This window comes from Ochotona princeps, chromosome 20, assembly GCF_030435755.1.
Source record: "Ochotona princeps isolate mOchPri1 chromosome 20, mOchPri1.hap1, whole genome shotgun sequence".
Lineage (NCBI taxonomy): Eukaryota > Metazoa > Chordata > Mammalia > Lagomorpha > Ochotonidae > Ochotona > Ochotona princeps.
In genome coordinates this window covers 15,092,848-15,114,725 of record NC_080851.1, presented here as the reverse complement: position 1 = coordinate 15,114,725, position 21,878 = coordinate 15,092,848, and positions in this window count along the sequence as shown.

Genomic DNA, 21,878 nt, shown 5'->3' with positions numbered 1-21,878 from the left:
GGGGTAGGCCAGGCCTAAAGGGTGGGACTCAGACCGGATCTCCCAGGTCAGTGGCAGGAACCCAAATATACGGGTCATTGGTATTTCCTCCTAAGAGTGATCATGAGTATATGGCTAGAGTAAGTAACTGTAGTTGGGATTTGGACCCAGGTATCATGGTTTTGGGATGCAGATTTCCCAACTTGCACTCCACAGGGTCTCTTTAAAATGTTTATTTATTTAATAGGCAGATAAATGCAACAATGGAGATATAGATAGATACAGATGTAGAGAAAGATGACAGATGATAGGTAGATACATAGATAGATAGATAATCTCCCATCTGCTGCTTCACTCCTCAAATGCCTGCAATGGCTAGGGCTACACTACCAAAAAGACAACAATCTGGGTTTCCCAAGTGGATGGTAGAGATACAACTTCTTGAGCCAGACTGGAACTGAGAGTGGAGCTAGGACTCAAACCAAGGCAGTCTGGTGTGGGATGTTTGTATTTAATAGTGACGCTAGGAGGTGTCCAATATGGGGAAGTTGATTCTGTCTTCTTTTAGGCCAAAGACAACAACATGAAGATGGCTCAATCTTATAGGGAAGTCAGCTTGTTTTCTCTCTCTGTCACTTTAACTTTGGAACAAACAAGCAAATAAATCTTTAAAAAGGGACTGAAATCCAAAGCAGGACAGTTTCTGGTAGTGATTTGAGTCTTTTTTCTTTTCTTTTCTTTTCTTTTCTTTTCTTTTCTTTTCTTTTCTTTTCTTTTCTTTTCTTGATAAAAATAAAGCAATATGCACTAGATGAGTTTACTAACTTTTTTTATTTTTAGAAAAACTTTGCAATATGTTTCTAATTGTTATAACATCATGTTTATTAAAAAAAGACATTATTTTTATCTGTAACAGTCAGTCTGTACTATATGTCCTTTACCCTCAAACTTGGCCCAAGCATTTGGCGCTTATATATTTGCCTTTTATCTCATGGATGTAGGAATATGAAGCCTGGAGTAATTCTTAGACTGTTATACCAATAAAATTTATCTTGTCTTGAGAGAAAGATAAATGCTTGGCTATGATAATATTAATTATCTGCTAAAAAAAGTGTTTGTTGATACCCTCATAAATGTTATTTACAAACTCAGTTTTGCAGAACTAAAGGGCTTTCACAGGATCAATGTCTTTAAGAAACGGCTGCTTACTCCCTCTAAGTCTTTGTTGGGGTAGGATTTAAACGACTGATTTGTGTAAATACTCTGATAATCAATCAATAATATATTTTATAGTGTCTCAATATTTGATTTATAATGGGAATATTAATCCTTATGGATGTCTATGAGACCTTGGTTTCTAGTATTTCTATCTGGGTACTTCTAAATTTGAAGTTGCTAGGTGCTGTCTTGCATGAAAGTGTGAACCACGTGCAATTGTGCACTTTCCCCATATTCTCACCAACACTTGTAAATCTACATAGTAAAAGGCAAATGATACTTAAAAATTACTTTAAAATACGTATCTATTTTATTTAATAGAAAGACACAGAGATAACAACACATTGAGATTCTCTGCAAGATCACTCTTTAAATGTCCATAACAGCTAGAAAATTCATCCCCAGTGGCTGCAACGGCTGAGCTGAGCCAGTTCAAAGCCAGGAGCCAAGAGCCTCCTCCTGTTCTCCCACACAGATGCAGGGTCTCAAGGCTTTGGGCCATCCTCAGCTGCTTTCCCAGGCCACAAACAGGGATCTGGATGGGAAGTGGAACAGCCGGGCCATAATGTTAAAACTGACTCCCAATACATGTATTTCTTTTCATCTATATAACTTGCTTTTTATCAAAGAGCATTTAAATTATTTCTAGCTTTATTTATTCATTTTTACTTGGATAATGCCCTTTTGTATATCTTGGAATACTTATGTTAGAATTTCCGTAAAGCAGTTTCTTGGATACAGAATTTTTATCTCAAAAGTACATTTATTTATAATTTTGATAGACATCGTACAGTTTATTCCAAATGTACTTTACCAAATTACTCACTTTCTTGATGCCTTGGTCAAACCTGGTTGTTAACTTTTTAGTTAGCCATTAGAATAGATGCAAAATAGCTTCCCATGGTAGTTTTCATCTGTTTTTTAAAATTTGAAATATGATTGAACATGATTTTATGACTTTGTTCCTACCCATAATCTTTTTCCTGTTTTACTGTTTTTTAATCTCTTGTCCTATTCATGTGTTTTTCTTTATCTCCCTTTCTTCTTAATTTCATAATAGTTTTACTAGATTTAAAAATTTTAAAGGATTATAGCTTTTATCATGTTAAAATTTTTCTCTCATTTGTCATTTTACTTCACGTTTTTCACCACACTCCAAAATTATCAGTTCATTTTATTATGACTTCTGGATTTTGTTCCCTGTTCACAAATGCCTACAAATATATTTTTCATTTAATCTTTTTAATTTTATAACCAATTTATTTAGACATCATTTTGGTAAATCAAGCAAAGCAGATATCTATGTTATTATTTTCCGATGGATAACCTGTTGTCTCAGTAGCATCTATTAAAGAATTCTTTTTCTTCCTACTAACTGGAAAATGATATTTAATGTAAACTGTATTTTTATATTATTTTATGTATGGGAGCAGCCTAGACAAGTCCAGGTTATGATACCTGTCAGCATACAGGTCTGGTCTGGGGGTGGGTCAGGCAGGACTAGTGCATAACAACCACTGGCAGATCTAAGAATCAGTAGGTGGTGCAGGACAGACTGGATTGGGCCTCAACATCAGCCAGTCTAGTTTAGGACCAGGACTAGGAGCTAGCTGGACTAGGTTGTAGCACCCACCAGCATGAGCTGGAACTAGTGGTATATTGGGCTGGGCCAGGTTACAACACCCATTGGCAAATGTTGAGGTGAGGAGGGCCATGCCAGACTGGGTCATAGCACCCACCAGCACACGTGAGACCTGGGGTGGTGATGGTGGTGTTGTGAGCCTGGTACGGGGACTGCTAGGGGCTCTCCTGCTGGGCCACTGTGAGCCACAGCAAGCATGAGAACTGAGATAGGGCAGACTAGGCCAGCCAGGGCAACAACAATAACAACAGCCTGCATGTCAACTGGGCTAGGGAGAGAGCCAGGCTGGCCTAACCGATGGTACCCACTTGTGCATGCACAAGTCAGAGTAAGAGCAGGCTGGTTGTGCTTTGCCACAGCATCAGCTGGCAAGTGCTGGGACTGGGAGCAAATCCTGTCAAACCAGACTGCAGAACCTTCTGCTGGCATGAATGTGGGCTGGATAGTGGTGTTGGTTGGGTTGAGCTAGGCTTCAACCCTCATTGGCTTGTATGAATGCTGAATGGGATGTGGTACAGACTGTACCAGTTTGCTTCACATACTGACAGGTACAAGAACCAGGGCTTGGGGCAGGCCTAGTGGGAGTTATTGTGGTTCAGTCTGACTGGGCTACAGCTCCTGCTCGTGTACATGAGGGTTGAATGTATTTTTGGGAAGAGTTGGGCTGGGCTGCAGCATCCATTGGGGCTGAGAGATGGGGCTGGAGACAGAACTGACCCAGTAGTTACAACTACCAGTATCTGCATAGGCTGATGTGGGTGACAGACAGAGCCGAACCCATACTGGAAAGTAAACAGAAGAGTCAGGTGTGGGATCACTTCAGACGGAGTTTTTTTTTGGATGCCCCCAACTGAACTGCTGAACTCAGAACTCGCAGGATCTGTGGTGTGACCAGGGAGTGCCTGTGTCAGAAATTGGCCTCAGTGGCTTAGACGAGCAGTGGTTGGCATGCTCAGATTCACAAGCAGGATATGGCAGTACATTGGAGACTGCAAGAGGACATCTGGTACCATAACAGAGGAAGGAGGGCACAACAAATTGGTCAATCACTCTAGCCAAACGATGACAGCAACTATCTGGGTGAGTGGACTCTAAGGTGGACTATGTCAGCCAATGAATCTTTGAAGCATTTTCTCATTCTTGGGTTGTAAGGTTGACAGCATTTCAGAACCATTGAACTGCTTGACTAGAACCCCTGGAGCATGTTCCACAGTGGTCATTCCTTATCCTTGGGTACTGAGACTGTTGGGAGGGTGAGTGTGGCTTCTCCTCTTATCTTCTCCTCCCCCTCTAGACACAGGAAGAAGAAAAAAGAAAATTTGGAAACAATGGCTTCATCCACTCTCCCCTAACCCTCAACCCTTCCCACCCTAATCAACTATGTAAACATCATTACAAATAAAATAAAAAATTATTCTAAATGTATTGATATAGCTGTGCTGTTAAACATGCAATATTATATTTCATTGTATTGTGAAACTGGTCATTGACTATACATAAGGAAAAGTATTGATTTTGGGTTAATTTTATAACCAGGTATATTGTTGAGTTTTCTTATTATTTGTAATTTATTGGGTCTTCCTCAATATATAATATTTCAAATGAAGTAATGATAATTTTATCTTTTTCTTATTAATGCATATTTTTCTCTTCTTGCATTGAAACATCCAGAGAAATGCTAGATTAAAACGGCAGAAATAAAAATCTTCTATTGTGACTTGAATTTTTTGTTATAGATTTTTAAATTTTAGTTTTAGCAAGTTTTTAACAGATTTAAATGGGTTGCAGTTACAATTCCAAGAAAACAGTGGTATTACTTTCCTTCCTTCTGTCCCAACTCCCCTACCCTCCTTCCCTCCCACCCCCTGTTCTTCTCTCTTTCTGTCTTTTTAGCTTTTGATACAGCATTTTTCCAATTTGATTGTTGAAAGTTTTTTTTAGGAGCTCTTGTTTGACTTTGGCTGGGACAGATCTATTTTATTCTCTTTTAGTTATTAGTATCGTGTGGTGTATGAATAGATTTTTCTGATACAGAATCGCCTTGAAGAAATGGGAGTTTAATGAAGTCAATTTAAAGGGCATATAACCAGTAAAGCATATTTTAGCAAATAAAAAAGAAACGTTTTATTTTAAGCACACTATGCAAAGTGAATCCAAGTGGCAATTGTGATGGTTTAAAGCTCAGCTTCCTAGCGTTCTGCTGGTGGGGGCATTGTCTCCTCTGTTGTGGGGAGGCACGATGACCAAATCCTGGCCAATTACCTCTTCTTCTTTACTATTTTTCCTTCAAAGCATCTTATCCTACCTAGCTGAGGAATCATACCACATATTTTCTTATTTGAGTCACATTACAAACTGAATAATTATTTTTAATTTCTGTCCTGGCTTTAGAATTCCATAATTAAAACAAAGCCTTGGTATAATCAAAATTTGCACATCATGAGGTATAATCAAAAGATTCCATTTTCTAGCTTGTTTATTGTGGAAACAGGATTCTGCTTTACTCTGTCATTATCTCCTTTCTTTCAAGTGAGATATCAAAAGAATTTTATACAAATAAGAAAGCAAATTTGGGTCAAATTTCACATAAAAGGATGAAAATAATGCCAGATAATATGTTGTTACAGGGAAGAGCCTTTGACTATGTTAATATCAGTGTAACCTATTTTCCAGACCATGCCCTCAGAGCTGTAAGCTCTATGTTCATTTTGATTTAGAGATTCATTAAAGTTGTAAGTCAGGGTTTTCGGGGGAAGCAAATATTTTTGTTTTTCAGTATTAGCTTTGTCCTTTGATAGTCAGATCACATTAAGTAGAATAGCATAATATTCAAAGTATTTCACAAAATATATCAAAATGATAGCTATTTTATAACACAAGAAAAATGACAATCTTTCATCTAATTTTAGTTTGTCATTTCCCTTTTTTAATTTTTTCTAATTTATCCATTGAAAACATGTTAGCATTATCAATAAAAAGGTATTTTAATATGTAAATGATCTAAGGTTGAATGTCTTAGAAAAGTTCAGTCGATGAATCCTCGGTTTCAGATTTGGTTGACATTCCTGGACTCACTATCTCGCTGAGGCTTTCTAGTTACTCTCTTGGAACACTTCAGTTTCAGCCTTGCCTCCTCCATATGATGCACTTTGGGAAGACAATGTTTTTCTACAGATGTCTGAGTCTCCCACAGCGCCTGTCTCAGAATACCATTTGTAATAAAGCTTCAGATTATAGTTACTTGACTAAATTGCACATCGTAAAATGATTTCTTTCTAGGAATTAAAGGTGACATTTAAGTGTTACTGAAAATAAAAAAATAAACTAAATAAAAATAGTTTGCAAAATTGAGTAATAACTGGATTATTGACTGCTTTCCACTTTTTAGCCTTACTCACTTATGAGATCTGGTCTTTGCCACAACTTTGATTTTCAGGGACCTATTGGACTATGGTTTTGAGGTGCTTGGACTGTGGTGTTAAGGTACTTGATGGCAATGTTCCTGGTTTACAGTTACTTTGGCTCCCAGTGGTCCCAAATTATGACTGAATGGTTAAGATTTGCTGCACGCCTGCAGTGCACATCAGCTGGGGGGCTTAATTAGCCGTGTTCTACAGGAACATTTGGCATACCAGAAAATATCTTTATTCCATGCTAATGCTTGATCAATATGTTTAGTATAGTCTAACATTCTAGTTCAGAACCTTTCTGATAGAATTATGAGAGTATTTCTAATGTCTTCTTTCTTCATTTTTTTAAAGATTTATTTATTTTAATTGGAAAAGCATATTTACAGAGAAACAGGAGACACAGAGAAAGATCTCCACAAGTAGCCACAATGACCAGAGCTGAGCCAACCTGAAGCTAGGAGACAGGAGCTTCTTCTGGGTCTCCCACACAAGTGCAGAGACCTGAGGGCTTGGGCCATCCTTCACTGCTTTCCCAGGTCACAAACAGATAGCTGGATGGGAAGTGAAGCAGCTGGGATATGAACTGGTGTCCATCTGGAATCCTGGTGCGTGCAAGCAGAGGATTTAGCCACTGAGCCATTGTGCTGGGCCCTGTCTTCTGTCTGCTAGCATTCTAAAACGTTTGCTATTGGGCCCGGTGGCGTGGCCTAGCGGCTAAAGTCCTCGCCTTGAACGCCCCGGGATCCCATATGGACGCCGGTTCTAATCCCGGCAGCTCCACTTCCCATCCAGCTCCCTGCTTGTGGCCTGGGAAAGCAGTCGAGGACGGCCCAAAGCTTTGGGACCCTGCACCCGCGTGGGAGACCCGGAAGAGGTTCCAGGTTCCCGGCTTCGGATCGGCGCGCACCGGCCCATTGCGGCTCACTTGGGGAGTGAAACATCGGATGGAAGATCTTCCTCTCTGTCTCTCCTCCTCTGTGTATATCCGGCTTTCCAATAATAATAAAAAAAAAATTTGCTGTTAAATTTTAGTCAGATATATGATTTCTTTTCCTTCGTTTCTGGCAGCCCATGGGATTCTAAGTTTTTAAAATTGTAAAGTTTTAAAAGAGTGTTTAAAAAAATCGACTATTCTGGGCCCTTACCAGTACTTTTTATTTCAGAAATTCATGTCTAACAGTTCTGTGGATTTTCTTCAAGTATTCCATGGGTGTCTTTTCTTCATTTTTGGTGACATCTCTGAAACTTCTGTCATGAATAAATATGGAATGTCCCTTTGATTTTTATATTTCACTGTATTTTTAATTTCTTCTTTTTATTTTTCTGCCTGATTCCGCCTATATAGCTTTAAATTTGTCTTATTTAATATCTAAAACCTATGAAATTTTTTCTTAAGATAGCAAGCCCTTCTTTTGTATACACAACGAATTTATTTTTATTGGTAAACAAGTTTTATTGGCAGTGTTGTTTTAAATCTTTGTAAAATTTCATTATGTGATGTTTCTCTAAAAATGGTTGGATCATGTAGTGGAATTGCTTATTTTTTTCCTGAAATCCTTATAATAATTCACACATATTGGTTAATATTACTTCACTAAACATTTAGGTCTGAATATGAGCAAATAGTGCATTTCAATTTAATTTTATCTCATTTATAAATCAAGCTTATAATTATCTAATCTTAATTTGCTTCACAGAAATTTCTAAAAATTTATTAGTAATTTCTAATAAAGTTAGAGCAGTCTCATCTGGTCTATTATCTGTCTACGTTTTCTTTTAGCAGAACTTCCTAGTCTTGCAGATCCTTCAAATTTTTGTTTTATGGAATACAACAGTGTGATTCCCTTCTCAGGACTCAGTAGTGTGTGTGTGGAACAGAGCTGACTCTATCACTTCACACATCCAGCACTGGTGTGAGTTAATGGCGTACAGATGGTGCTTACAGAGTAAACTCTTGGAGCCTACTTGCCATACTCAGCAGTGCCTGTGGCTGTGTTCCTTCTTGTAATCTAACCTCTGAAGCTCTTTGGGAATCTCGGAGCATATTCTTTGGTACCTCAGGCTGTTTGCTGACACAAGCCAGTATCCTAGGTATGTAGTTTTGCTATTCTTGGTCGCACTTCAAAAACTCAGTCCTGAGTTATAGAAAGCTTTCATGCTGGCAGATGTGGTCATCTTTTTCTCTGCTGAAAGAAAAACTGTCAAATTTTAGGAACTTTGACAAGACATTCTCCTATAATGAAGTGCTTTTAAAAACTTGCTTTAGAGATATGAGGAAGCTCTGAACTATTTTATGTCTTGTAGTGTGAGATTAGTACCTTGATTTTTGGAAAAGTTATATAACAAGAACTTACTCTCAAAATGCACTACACTATCAGGACAATAGAAGGTAAAACTGTTCCATTGTTCTGAAAATTTTAGACAATTTTAGTTTACAAGTTTTAGATGTTTGTAGTTTATTACTTTGGGCAAAATTGCTAGTTAACTGGACCTCCCTAATGTCCACTAAGGAAGAACTAGATATGCGTTGGAAATCCTAGGCTGGGAACTTACCCTCTAGTTAAGACACTTACAGCCTATTTGGGAATGATTGGGTTCAATTCCTGTACCAGCTGCCGACCCCAGCTGCCTGCCGACTGTCGATCCAGGGAGGCAGCAGTGAGGGTTCAGATGTTTGCGACCAGGTGCCCATGTAGGATACCTGTCTAACTCTGACCCTGATTTGGTCACTGTGGACATTTGGGATTTAAACAGTAGGTGCCAGCTTTCTCTGTCGGCCTTTCTGTTTTTCAAATGCCGAAAAAAAAAAAAATAGAAAAAGAAAAGCAAAGAAATACAGCAGCCATATGAATTTTTGGTAATTTTGCAATTCTGAGATATCAGCATAAACTTGATGTGGGTCATTTAATTCGGAACTACATTAAATTCTAATTCTTTGTATACCCAAACGTCATTCTTTATCACTATATCTGGGTGTTTACTCTTTTAGTAAATGTCAACAAGAATGTATCTGTATCATGATCTGCTTGGGTGTATGATTTGGGTAGTAGATTGTGTACTTAATAGATGGGCTTTTTTTTTTTAAGTTTATTAAGGATTTCAGGTGATTTTGAAATGTTTGTATAAGGTGGACAATTGGTTGAGACTTATCCAGTCAAAATTGTTGGTTTCTTAGCAAAGTACCTCAGACTCTCAGAAACGATCCAAAATTTGCATCTCCTGAGGATCTGAACTATGACATAAACCCGAACAAGCCAATGAACTTTCTTGGTTGCTGCCCACCTCCCCAGTCAGAATGCAAATAACGTGGGCTTCTGTATCAAGCATCAAAATACCTAGAATTCTAATATCCGCTAGGATCATCAGTATATCAACCTATCTGAATCATTAAGGAAGCTTCTATACCTTTTTTGGACAAGAGCCAGAAAGATCCAGTAGGCATCACTGTTATAAAAGATGTTTCTCAGTTCTGAATGTTTGTGAAAAAGGTGGACAAATGGCTTGCATTGGAGAAGACTCCCTATTGCCCCAATGTGGTTTTCTTGTAATCTGCTCTTACATTTAGCTCTTCCTGTCTTTCACTCATTATCACTTTCTTTTTCCTTTATTATCCCTCTCCTTTTGTCCCTTCCCATTTCCATAAATTATTGTGACTCAAAATTCAGAAATTTTCAGTTTTTGTCTATATCTTGAACAATGATAAGTAATATAACCTATTGTAATATAGGTTACCAAATAATGAACTAAAGTGCTTTGCAATGTGTTGTCAACTTTAATACAATAACTTTGCAAGATATATTATTCTGTTTTCCCAATTCAAACCATGATTTATGTTTTTGTGTGTTGTGTACATATGTGTGATTCCCAGAGACTAGTTTTAATTTGAAATAGCATCTTTAAATTGGATTGAAGAAGTATAACATCTTGTAGGATATCTTATTCTATGTACCACCTATACCTTATTATAATTACGTTACTCTGAATGATGGTATTTTCATCCTTATGTGAACAATGTACAGTTTATGTTAAATTTAATGTCCCAGAATAGAGTAAAACCACAAAGATGAGAGAATACAGTGTTTTATCATTTAAATTGAGCATCTGCATGATTTTTACTTCTTTCCTTGAGGGTACCCACATGAAATAAGACATTGCAGATTTTTGGAGGGGTAATGCTGCTTCTATTATTTTAGTAAAGAGTTGTCATCATAAAAATCAAAAACAGGCACATCATTTTAAATCTGCAATTAAGTATGTGAGTGTCAGCATCTTTGATAGTGTGGGTAATGTATGTTTTCCTCTGTGTTTACTGTGATAATGGAACCCAAGCTCCAACATCAAAGGCAGGAGGTTTTCCTTTGTAGGAAAACATCATTACATTTTCACACCATTAGGGAGATGGAAGTATAGCATCTCCTCTGCATGAAGTAGATACCTTTGATTATGTGTTCTTTTCAAAACTAAACATGAACTAAGAAGTACAGAATGCTGACCATCAATTGTATATGTGTTAATATCACAGTATCCCAAATCACACTTATTTACTACCTTATTACCATTTTAAACAAAGAGTCCAATGTTAAAGAACTTACTAATTGAAATATTTTAATTTATTATTAGCAGTTACTTAGGCATATCGGCATCTAATTTTCTGTCTTTTAAATGGCCTTCCCTTGAAAGCTTGAAGCGTTCTTCATGACAGCCTCATGAAAGGCAGCCTCCGCAATGATTACAGTGAGATATCAGGCCATTGAACCTCCAACTGAAATTGGGACTAGACGCCGAGGAATGACAGGCATGCCTATTATTTCAGGATTGTTAACAGCCATTTTACCAAATAAGAGGCACATACAAAGTAGGTTCTGAACTTACAGAAAGCAAAATTTAACTTGAATAAAAGAGAGACTGCCAGGGTCCTGAAGGGTGAATACAGTGAATTCAGTATTTCTGAGCTTTGTAGATATTAAAAAAAAAGTGTTGTATTCAAGATAATGTTGCTAAAATAATAGCAACAGTGATGATAATGACAAAGCCATCCCAGATCCAGAAAAAAGAGAAAAAATAGTTTCTCACTTTTATCACAGTATTTCACACATCATAAAAGATTGCTAGATGTGAAATATATGCTATCCCACAGGGAACAAAAACAGTAAGAGAGAAAAAAATGTTTTAATGGTTAAGCTATTTTCTGATTGGCTAACTGTTATAAGCTTTTTTGTTAAAGCTGTTTGAAAGGTAGGGAGGCTAAAAGGATTCATGAGATTAAATAATGCCATCATAAAAATCTTAGTAGCTATCAGTTATACCAGGATAACATAATAGCTACCGAAACATGGATGCATGTTACAGAAAAGGTGACTGTTTTAGTGTATCTCCAGTGTGATAAAAAACAAATAAGTTTCCTACTGTGTCATTGAATTTATTTGAAAATACATAGAATTAGTCAACATCTGGAACATTCCATCCCAGTCTATCTCAGCTGCCCACCTCAAAACTACAGCATCTCTAACCTACCTGTACGTGAGAGGAGAAACAGAGAAATCTTTCACCTACTGATTCGTTTCTCAAATGGCTGCAGCAATTGGAGCTGAGCCAATCCGAAGCCATGAGCAAGCAGTTTCCTCCAGGTCTCCCATGTGGGTACAGGTGCCCGAGGTCTTAGAGCATCCTCCACTCTCATCCCAGGACACCCAGAGCATAGACAGATGCCCTTGTGGGATGCTGGTGCTGCCAGTGGAAGTTTAGTTTGTGCTGGCCATGATCACATCATGTTTTGGCATACTTCTTGCAAAGCTGGGCACACAATAGTGTATATAGAGATATATCTTTGGCAAAGATTCTAAAAGCAGATAATAGAAGAAAGAATAGGTATGAAGTAACCAGGACCATTGTTTTCTCAAAAGGAACTGCCTATACTTAGGTCAGGTTACTTTAAAGAATTCACCCAGCCCAACCTGGCATGGCTCAACAGATTGAAAAATATTTGTCAGTTGACCAAGAACAAATAACCCTCAGAGGACAGCTTTGCACAGTACAAGCTAGTAGAAGGCAATGAATAAAAAACTTGGTTATTAATTTACATTGAGAACTGAATGTGTTGAGAGAATCCAAAAGTGTTTGCTGATCAATACATTTTTACATGGTGGGAAATCTTCTCAAAAGGGAAAATTAAGATAGAACATTGCTCAGTGAGTCCAGAGCAGGAGGACATGTGGCTGGGTGAACTTCGAGCCTGAATGAATGGGTTCATATGGTCCTTGCTGTGAACCTACCGGACCCCAAATCAGTGAAGAGGCATCTTCTTTTAGGGAGGCCATCCTGATAATCCTCCTTCTCTCTAGCTCTGTCTCTCGATTACATTGCAGCTGTGCACTCCAGGCCATGACTGCTTTCCTGAGGGCTATTCTCAGGTCACTTTGATGGATCTTGAGTCATGACTACAAATGACCACTCTAATCTCTTGAATCTTCAGTCTTCTATGACCTGATGATGTTGAGGAAGAGCTACTTGTGTAAAACATGAGCAGCAGAAACCAAGAGATCTAGATAGATAAATAATAATATATTCCTTAATAGCTAAAACTTACTTTGTATTTATAAAGGTAATATTTACAAATAAAATAAGAACAACATATTTCCTATGAATATTATATAATAGCAATTGTGAGGCTTGGCATTTACCTAGCAGAGGCAAAATACAATCATTATACTTTATTCATTTTTTTATTGTAAAGTCAAATGTACACAGAGAATGAGATACACAAAGATCCTCTGTCTGCTGATTCACTCCTGAAGTGGCTGCAACAGCTGGCATGAGCCGATCTGAAACCAGGAGTCAGGAGATGCTTCCAGGTTTCCTACATGGGTATAGGGTCTCAAGGCCTTGGATCATCCTTTACTGCTCTTCCAGGCAAGAAGCAAGGAGCTAGATAGGAAGTGGAGCAGCACTTCCTATGGGCAGCACTGATGCCCATGTGGGATTCCACCGTATTCAAGGTGAGGACTTAAGCCACTAGGCTACCACTGTGCCGGGCCTAATGTGGCATTCCTTAATAAAGGTAAGTTTGGAGAAGAGAGACCTTTAATGAGAAACAGTGATATAATAAAGCAAGTCCACATGTGGAAATGTTTTTGTGTACTACTTAATGAAACCTTAAGACATTGGCAAGTTCAGGTTTAAAGAGGAGAAAATGAGGGAAGACTTATAAATAGCTGGAAAACGCTCTGTGGACCATCCTTTAAGGGCTAAGAAGCACACGGAATTGAAGCATTCTTTGTAAGATGTTACAGTTGGTATTGTGTGTGTGTATGTGAGAGAGAGAGAGAAAGAAAGAGAGATGCTTATTGCTTAACTGTGTGTATGAGACATCTGGCTTCATTTTCAGTTACATGATAGTGGAAAGCAGTTACTGAGACTTACAGTGGTTAGCTATTTTCTGTATTTTATCACATTTTATCCTTACACTTCCTCTTTGAAGCATATTTATTTCCTACAGGAGTAAGCTTGTATTTAGAGAAGTTACACAGAATCTCCCAGTATTTAGTAGTTATTTTCTGGATCAGGCCTCGTTGAGGATGCCAGATCTCCTCTGGATATAACAGTGAGTCAGAAAAGTCTTTGTTGTGTAGAATTTGAAGTTTAGGGGACACTATGAACAGAGCAGTATTTCAGAACTGTTTGAAAATAAAAAACTCATAGGTTAAAATATGCAACTGTGTTTTCTCCCAAGAATTGTAAGCTGTATTTTAAAGACAAAGTTAAATATTTTAATCATGTCATTGTTGCAGTGAAATTAAAGAATGTACATTTTCTCCCTAAGAACCAGTCAAAATGAATTGACATAAATAAGTTTGACACATAGCACAAGTCTCATCAAGGTCTGGGGAAGTTGATTTCACAAGTAGCAATTTTGTATATGGTGACATTTCTTTCTAAGTGATCCATTGCTCTTGTTGTATCTTTTGGTTTCTTTTGTAATGAAGTTCATGTTGACTGTTCTCCTACAACAAGTTCTTCATCTCTAGTGACTTTTTGAAGAAGGTTGCACTACAAAAAGCTCCTCCTAAGTAATGCTCTACATGCAGATAATCATTTTGATTGTTGTATGTTGCTTGCATACTCAAATCCTTTGCTCAAGTATGTTAGTTGTCCTCTAATAGTTTCATGAAATATGATACCGTCGCAGAAAAATATACTCTGACTAGACACCTATCTATTCATCTGAGTATAAATGATCTTGAACTTAGCTTTATCTTGGAATGCAGGTAAAGTGGCTTATTTCTACTAAGAATTGTATTTTCATGTATATAGAGTTGTATATATTGTGTATTTTTGTAGAGTGTGTTAAAATTGCTTTATCGCAAAATTGAAGCAACAATTCCCATGATTATATTATTTGTAAATATTTCTATACTTTAGGACCTAAGGAATAATGAATGACATTTGAAGGACAGTTAAAAACCAGCATCTTCTTTACTTTTTAATACGTAAGGATGCTTTTATTTGTTATATTTATTTAAATCTCAGTAACTTTTTTTTTCTATAAAGATAGTGCTCTAAGTTGTTGTAAAGTGGACTTATTTAACAACATTAGTCACATGCTTGTTGGGTGCAAGTCATTACCGTGTCTAAGTTTTTCTGTGTAACATCTGGATGAATCTGAATTGGAATATCGATAACTGAAGACGTTTCTGGCTCGTGAGTTCGACTTTACCCATTCCTGGTTGTTGTTGTATTTGGTGAGTCTCTCTCCTTCAAGTGAAATGAAAAAAAATGAACTATTTAAAATTGCCCTGATTATTAACTAGGTAACAATAGCCCCAGTTACAGCATTACTTCTCTTATTTGCTCTGAGACCTGCAAGTCACCTAGTTGGGATTAAAATCAATTTGTCTACAAAAATAGCCAGAGCACCTTTTTCACTCAAATCACTTGATGGTTCTTAGGGTCATATGGTATTCTGACTCAAAAACTCACTGGACACATTAAGAAGCCCACGATTATAACAAATATTGACTTAGCAAAAGACAATGCATTCTGAATTTCACATAAATGTGTATTCTTAAGTCAGTCATGCCGAATGCCTACAGTAAACTGATTAATATGACTTTTTCATGTTATAGTCAAGATAAAGTAACATCCCAATGAATGATTTATTAAATCTGATTTTTTATTTCTGAAGAGTTTGATCAGTTAAAATATAGCTTGCTCAATAGACCATATTAACTCAAAACTAATTATCTTATTCTTCTCACCTATAGCTGTTTTCTAGCAAAGTGGCTTCTGAAATTATAAGCAGAAGGGTTTTAGTTTTTGCACTGAGTGACGTTTTTAATGAATACAAGATGCATGTGTGAAAGTGCAGGATCTGGGGCTGGCACTGTGGTACAGTAAGCTAATCCTTTGCCTGAACTGCTGCCATACCACGTGGGTGCTGGTTCAACTCCTGGCTGCTCTAATGACTGATCTAGTTCCCTGTTTATGGCTTGGGAAAACATCGGAGGATGGCCCAGGTCTTTGGGCTCCTGCACCCACATAGGAGACCCAGAAGTTCCCAGCTGTTGGCTTTGGGTCAGCTCAACTCTGGATGTTGAAGCCATTTGGGGAGTGAACCAGCAGATGGAAGATTGCTGTCTCTCTCCCATTCTGTAATTCTGACTTTCAAGTTAAGTAAATAAATCTTAAAAAAAAAATGGAAGTGCAGGAACATAAGCATATAGCTCAATGAAGATGTACAATGTAAAATCATCTAACACAGATAAAAAGAACACTATAAACACTGCAGAATATGCATTTAGTCATTACTTAAGGCTATCACCAAACTGATTTCTAACTTTAAAGGTGGGTTTAGTGTGTGTTTAAGCCCTCATAAGCTAGGAAGTATACATAAAATATCTCCTCCCTATTAAATAAGCAAGAAAAAAACCTATTAAAGAATCATGATTAAAGTAAAGCCAATTATAATTTGGCCAGTACTTCCTCTACAAATGTAAAATAAAAGCACAAGTGCAAGAGATTTTGTGAGGAGTAGTAAAGTGAGAGAGAGAGAGAGAGAGAATAAGAGAGAGAGAGAGAAAGAGAGAGAGAGAATGAGAGAGAGAGAGAGAAAGAGAGAGAGAGAATGAGAGAGAGAGAGAGAAAGAGAGAGAGAGAAAGAAAGATGAAGAAGACTCTCCTGGGAGTGTTCACACAGTTGGTCAATTGGAAAAGGAAACTACCATGAAGAATGATACTCCAGTGTACCAAGGAGAAGTGATGCAGGCAAAATAGATGTGACTTGACAGAATCACTGGACCACTTTCTTTCTAGACATTTTTCTCCTTAGTCCTGTATTTTCTCTTTTATTTTTTCTCCGGTACATCTGTTTGGTTTTTTTTTGTTTGTTTGTTTGTTTGTTTTTTTTGAGAACTCAGTAGTTGAACTTCATTTTCCAATTCACATACAACTATCACAAATTGAAAGCCTAGCATTTGAACTCTAGCTCACTGGGAAGAAAATTTTCACTCTAGTAATACAAATAGACTCAGCTATTTTTCATGAAATACAGTCACTGGAAGAGAGATTTTTATTCTCACAAGTGAGTAGGTAGACACATAAAATGGCCTAAAAATTTAGTAAGTAAAAGTGTGTTCTTTTGTAAACTAAGTGCCACTGTCCCCAGATAGTGTGTTACTGGTGATTTGCGGTTTACTTAATGGATGGAAAAAAATAGGGAGTAAAGCTAGTATTGTCAGGAAAATAGAATTCTAATTCAAAGCAAATGGAATATCTTAGATATCAACATGGGTAAATTTTGAAAAGAGAAAGTTGATTGGAAAAAACAGATGGTAAAATGGCACACACGACGAGATTGTATTTATGCAAACATATATACATTTGTGTTGAAAGTATGGCAATATACATGAAAATTATAACTCAAATGTTAGGGATGTAATTATTATACAGCAGAAAGGACTGAAGGTGTGAGGGATATTATAACCTGTTTTTTTTTAACCATGAAAAGTATTTTTGTACTGAGAAAAGTATTTCTGAAAAAAAGTCTTTCTGAAGTTATGGTCTCTTTAAAAAAAATTTACAGACCAGAAAGTGTGCTTTGTTAAGTTTTTATTTATGACACATAAAACATCACCAAGAAAACTTGTAAAACCAATTATAAAACAGCCATAGATGGTCAAGTACCATAGAATGGTTTGTGAACAATACAGCACCATGTCTGCTTATAAATAATATAAATTCTCTTAGATTAAAGCTGGACTGTTGTCCTCCCATTAATTTTAAAGCACCAACTCTTGGTGTTCTCTATCCAGTTTCTCCCCTTGTCCCCATTCTAAAGTCATGAGGAAGACTGGAGAGATTTGTCACACAAACAAAACTTGTTGCTAAATAGGATCTTGTAATAGGACAATATACTGTGCTCGTTATTCTGGGCATCTCAGGAAAAGATAGTTTTCAGCCAGATGCCAGTTAATTTAATCTTAGAAGGACAGAGCTCTCCTTTGATTGTAGTTTTTAGAAATAAATAGTATTTAAGTGCAAACTTACTTTTGAAAAAAACAGCAATATTGAGTTTTTGAAGCCCATTCAGGCAAATAAACTTCATAGAGATGAGACTTTGAACATTGTAGGTATATTTTGAATAGGACGGTTTAAGCACCTTATGTAATATTGACAGTTATCTGTAGTCGTTTTGTTTAAAATACTGACCATCACTTGTTTTCATTCTTCTTTCTTTATTTCTAAAAGCTTTTTTTTTTTTTTTAGTTGAAAGGCAGAGTTAAACACACTGAAAGAGGGAGAGACTCGCATGGGTTCAGGGTCCCAGGAGTTCGGGCTATCTTGCTGCTTTCCAGGGCACATTACCAGAGAGCTGGATCAGAAGCACGGCAGCTGTGACTGGATCGGCTCCTGTACGGGATGCGGGCATTGGAGCCACTTGCATTATCCACTATGCCGCAAGCCTGACAAAATACCTCAAGCGAATATAGTAACATACTGTCATAGACAAAGTCAGGCTGGTAGGTTTGTTGCTACCTTATTATTTTGTGGATATTTGGAATATTTCAAATTCAAACTAGAATCTCCTTAATCTGTGAGTTTTATGGTACCAATTGTAATAGAGATATATAATATATTGCATATATTATATATGTGTAATATATATTGCGTATATGTGTGCAATATGTATATACACATATAATATATATACATACACATACACTCAATTTATACACTGTGTTATAGGCAGAAAAGAGAGATTAAAATATTAAATAAATACGTCAGAAAAATTAAGCAAAGTCATTGCTTATTTGGATGAATTGGGTGAATTGCTCTTTGAAGCTAAAATTGACTCAAAACAGATCTCAGCTATTAAAATGTGGTGTTCAGCAATATTTTATGAAAAAACTGTTGGATGACAGTCATAGTGTCTGCAGTTTGAATGTCATGCTATTGACAACTTTGAATCTAGAATATACTAGTTTCTGATTAGGTAAAAGACGTAATCCAACTTTCAGTATAACAGAAAAGAATTTATCATGAAAGACAACAGTAGGGAATAGCTTCATCTTAAGCAAAATCTTGAGAGGCAGAAGGGTAGTTCTGGTCCTGAAGGCTTTGAAGCTCATCCTTCTATCTAGATGGTCAGACAGCCCAGTGAGGGAACATTGGAGCTGTTCATTCAAGCAGGCAGAACTTCGAACTGGCCTTTACACTTTCTTGATTCCAAAGTGGCTTGTATTCAACCATATAAAAGCTTTAAGCCTGAAATGCAAGTTTCACAGTTCTCTGTGGAGGGTTGGCCGAGCACCCCTCCCTCCCGTCTTTGCTTCACCGAAGCTGTGCTCTTTCGGGTGGTCTTGCTGTTTCTGTCAACTCCCTTCCCTGGCCCAGGATAGGCATCTGAGATCTGCTTGCTGTCTGAAAATGGCATCACATTTGTCTAGAGCCGGAAGCTGTGATATGTAGTTTATCAAGTCTAAGACACCTTTGTTTCTAATATGCACTATTATTTTATTAAGTAGTAAAAAGGAAATAAATGATATTAAACTATAAATTATGATTTTTATAATTACTGAAAGTACTCAGTGTTGTTCCAAATAAATTTAAAAAATCATCACTTTCACACACGCAAAAAGGAATACAATTCTTTCCATTCAGATATCTGATTTTTAAATGTAATTTTTAATTTTTGACAGAGTGATTGATATCTGATCTGTTTTCCGTACAATGTCAACCCTTGTCATCAAAAACTTTGGTGATTTAGCATTTCTTTATCTCCAGCATTTACTTTTGAGCTGCTGTGGTGTCTGATTCTTCATGTTTTGATGCGTATGAAGAAGAGTCCCTGTCTCACAATTCTCCCTGACAGTGATGGACGTGAGTAAGTCACAACACTACAGCTGCTGTGAACAATTACACAACACGGCTTGCTTTGGAGATATGAAAAAGTGAAAATATCTGGGGACATCTGGCATAGCAATTAAGGTGCCACTTGCAGTTACACAACCTTATCGGAGTGCCTGGGTTTGAGACCCAGCTCGGCTTCCAAATCCAGCTTCCTGATAGGTTCCGCTGGCAGACAGCAGCCCAGGGCTCAAGCGCTTGAGTCTGTGCAATCCATGTGGGAGCCATCCTGAGCTGCCAGCTCCTGACTGGCCTGCTCCAGTGGCCAGGTCATACAGGTGCTTGGCGAAGACTCTATCTTTCTATTTGTCTCTGAGTTTTCGATGAATAAAAATAACTAGACAAATTTTTAAGTTAAAGTGTATTTATATTATTAATGAAGTATTTTGTATGAAATTCAAGAGCTGTGGATGGCTATATCTCTGACTTGTGGAGACATTTGGTCTACTTCAGGAGAGAAGAATGTAGCAGAGGCAGAGCTGAAAGGAGCCAATGAGCCCTAACGGTCCACAAGCTCGGGGTTCCTACACTTCCTAGGATTCAACTTCAGCCTGCTTTTTTCATGATTTGGTTGTTTTGTGAAATACTCTAGTGGCACTCACTAAATTCCCTTCATGGCTTAAGATAGTTTGCATTGGGCTTCAGTAACCTGTGCCCAGAGAGTTCTCCTGAATATAGCCTATACAGTGTTATATTTGTAACAAAGCTCTTTGTCTTTTTTATCTACTCATCTATTGCAGATGGAGGAGACAAGTGAGTTCACCAAAAGCTTATTCATGGTGTTCTCCTAAACAAATAAAACTGTAGGCACCAGCAAAGGATTCCATTGTCAGGAAAGCCATCTGCTTGTGGGAGGACAATAAGAATCCTGTTCAGGTTGGCTGGGCTACACACTTGTGAAGCCAAGCTCCATGTGCGGCTCTCAAACTTTCCAAACTTATTTGCTGTGCTACACTAATCTCTGAGTTAGAGAAAACAAGCAAAGAGGTTGGAATTATACCCCTGCCACTGTGTTGACCTTGAAATAAGGTATGATGTGACAAGTTTAGTACAAACTATTTCCCATAGGATTGTCTCAGAGCAGATGGCTTTGAGAAAGAACTGTTCATCATCTAACCAGTGTATTCTCTGTCTAGCAAAGAGCTGTTACACAATGAAGTTTATTATGTTAACAAAGTTTATTGTGTTAACAAAGTGTTCTTTATGGGCTCTTTCTGTCTTTCAGGCACTCAATGCTGATGCACACATGTCTGACAATTCTAATAACTACTTACTGTTTGTTATTTGAAATATAACCAAATGTGGGGCCTGGCACAGTAGCCTAGCAGTTAAAGTTCTTGCCTTGCATGAGCCGGGATCCCATATGGGCACCAGTTCATATCCTGGTGGCCCCGCTTCCCATCCAGCTCCCTGCTTGTGGCCTGGGAAAGCAGTTGAGGATGGCTCAAAGTCTTGGGTCCCTGCACCTGCTTGGGAGACCCAGAAGAGGTTCCTGGCTCCTGGATTTGGATGGGCTCAAACTGCAGTATAGGGACACCATGCATCAGAATGATTTGAAAGGTTTATTGTCTCTAAATATCCATGAAGGAGAAATCATAGGTGATTTGGGGGCAAACTGAAGGCTGCAAACATCAAGAACGTGTTGACTGTGTCAGTGCAAGAATGATTGCACTTAACAAGTTTTATTGATTCAGTTATTAAATACTGGAAATCCCAGTCCAATCTGGGAATACTGGCATTCTTGTGTACATGGAAGGATTTTTTAAAAAAAGATTTATTTATTTATTTAGTGTGGAAATGCAGATTTGCAGAGAGCAGGAGACACAGAGAGGAAGATCCGTTCACTGGTTAACTCCCTAAGTGCCTGCAATGGCTAAAGCTGAGCTGATCTGAAGCCTGGAGCCAGCAGCTTCTTTTGGGTCTCCTATGAAGCACAGGGTCCCAAGGCTCTGGGCCATCCTCTACTGCTTTCCAAGCCACAATCAGGGAGCTAGATGGGAAGCAGAGCAACCGGGACAGAAACTGATGCCTGTATGGGTTCCCAGAGCATGCAATGTGAGGATTTAGCCCCTACGCTATTGTGCCAGGGCCACATGGAATTACTTTCTATAAAAAGTTTTATTTATTTATCTGAAATGTAAATCTAGAGAGAGATGGAGGGAGGGAGACAGAAGGGCGAGAGAGAGACAGAATGAGAGAAAGAGAGAAGGTAGATCTGCCAGCCACTG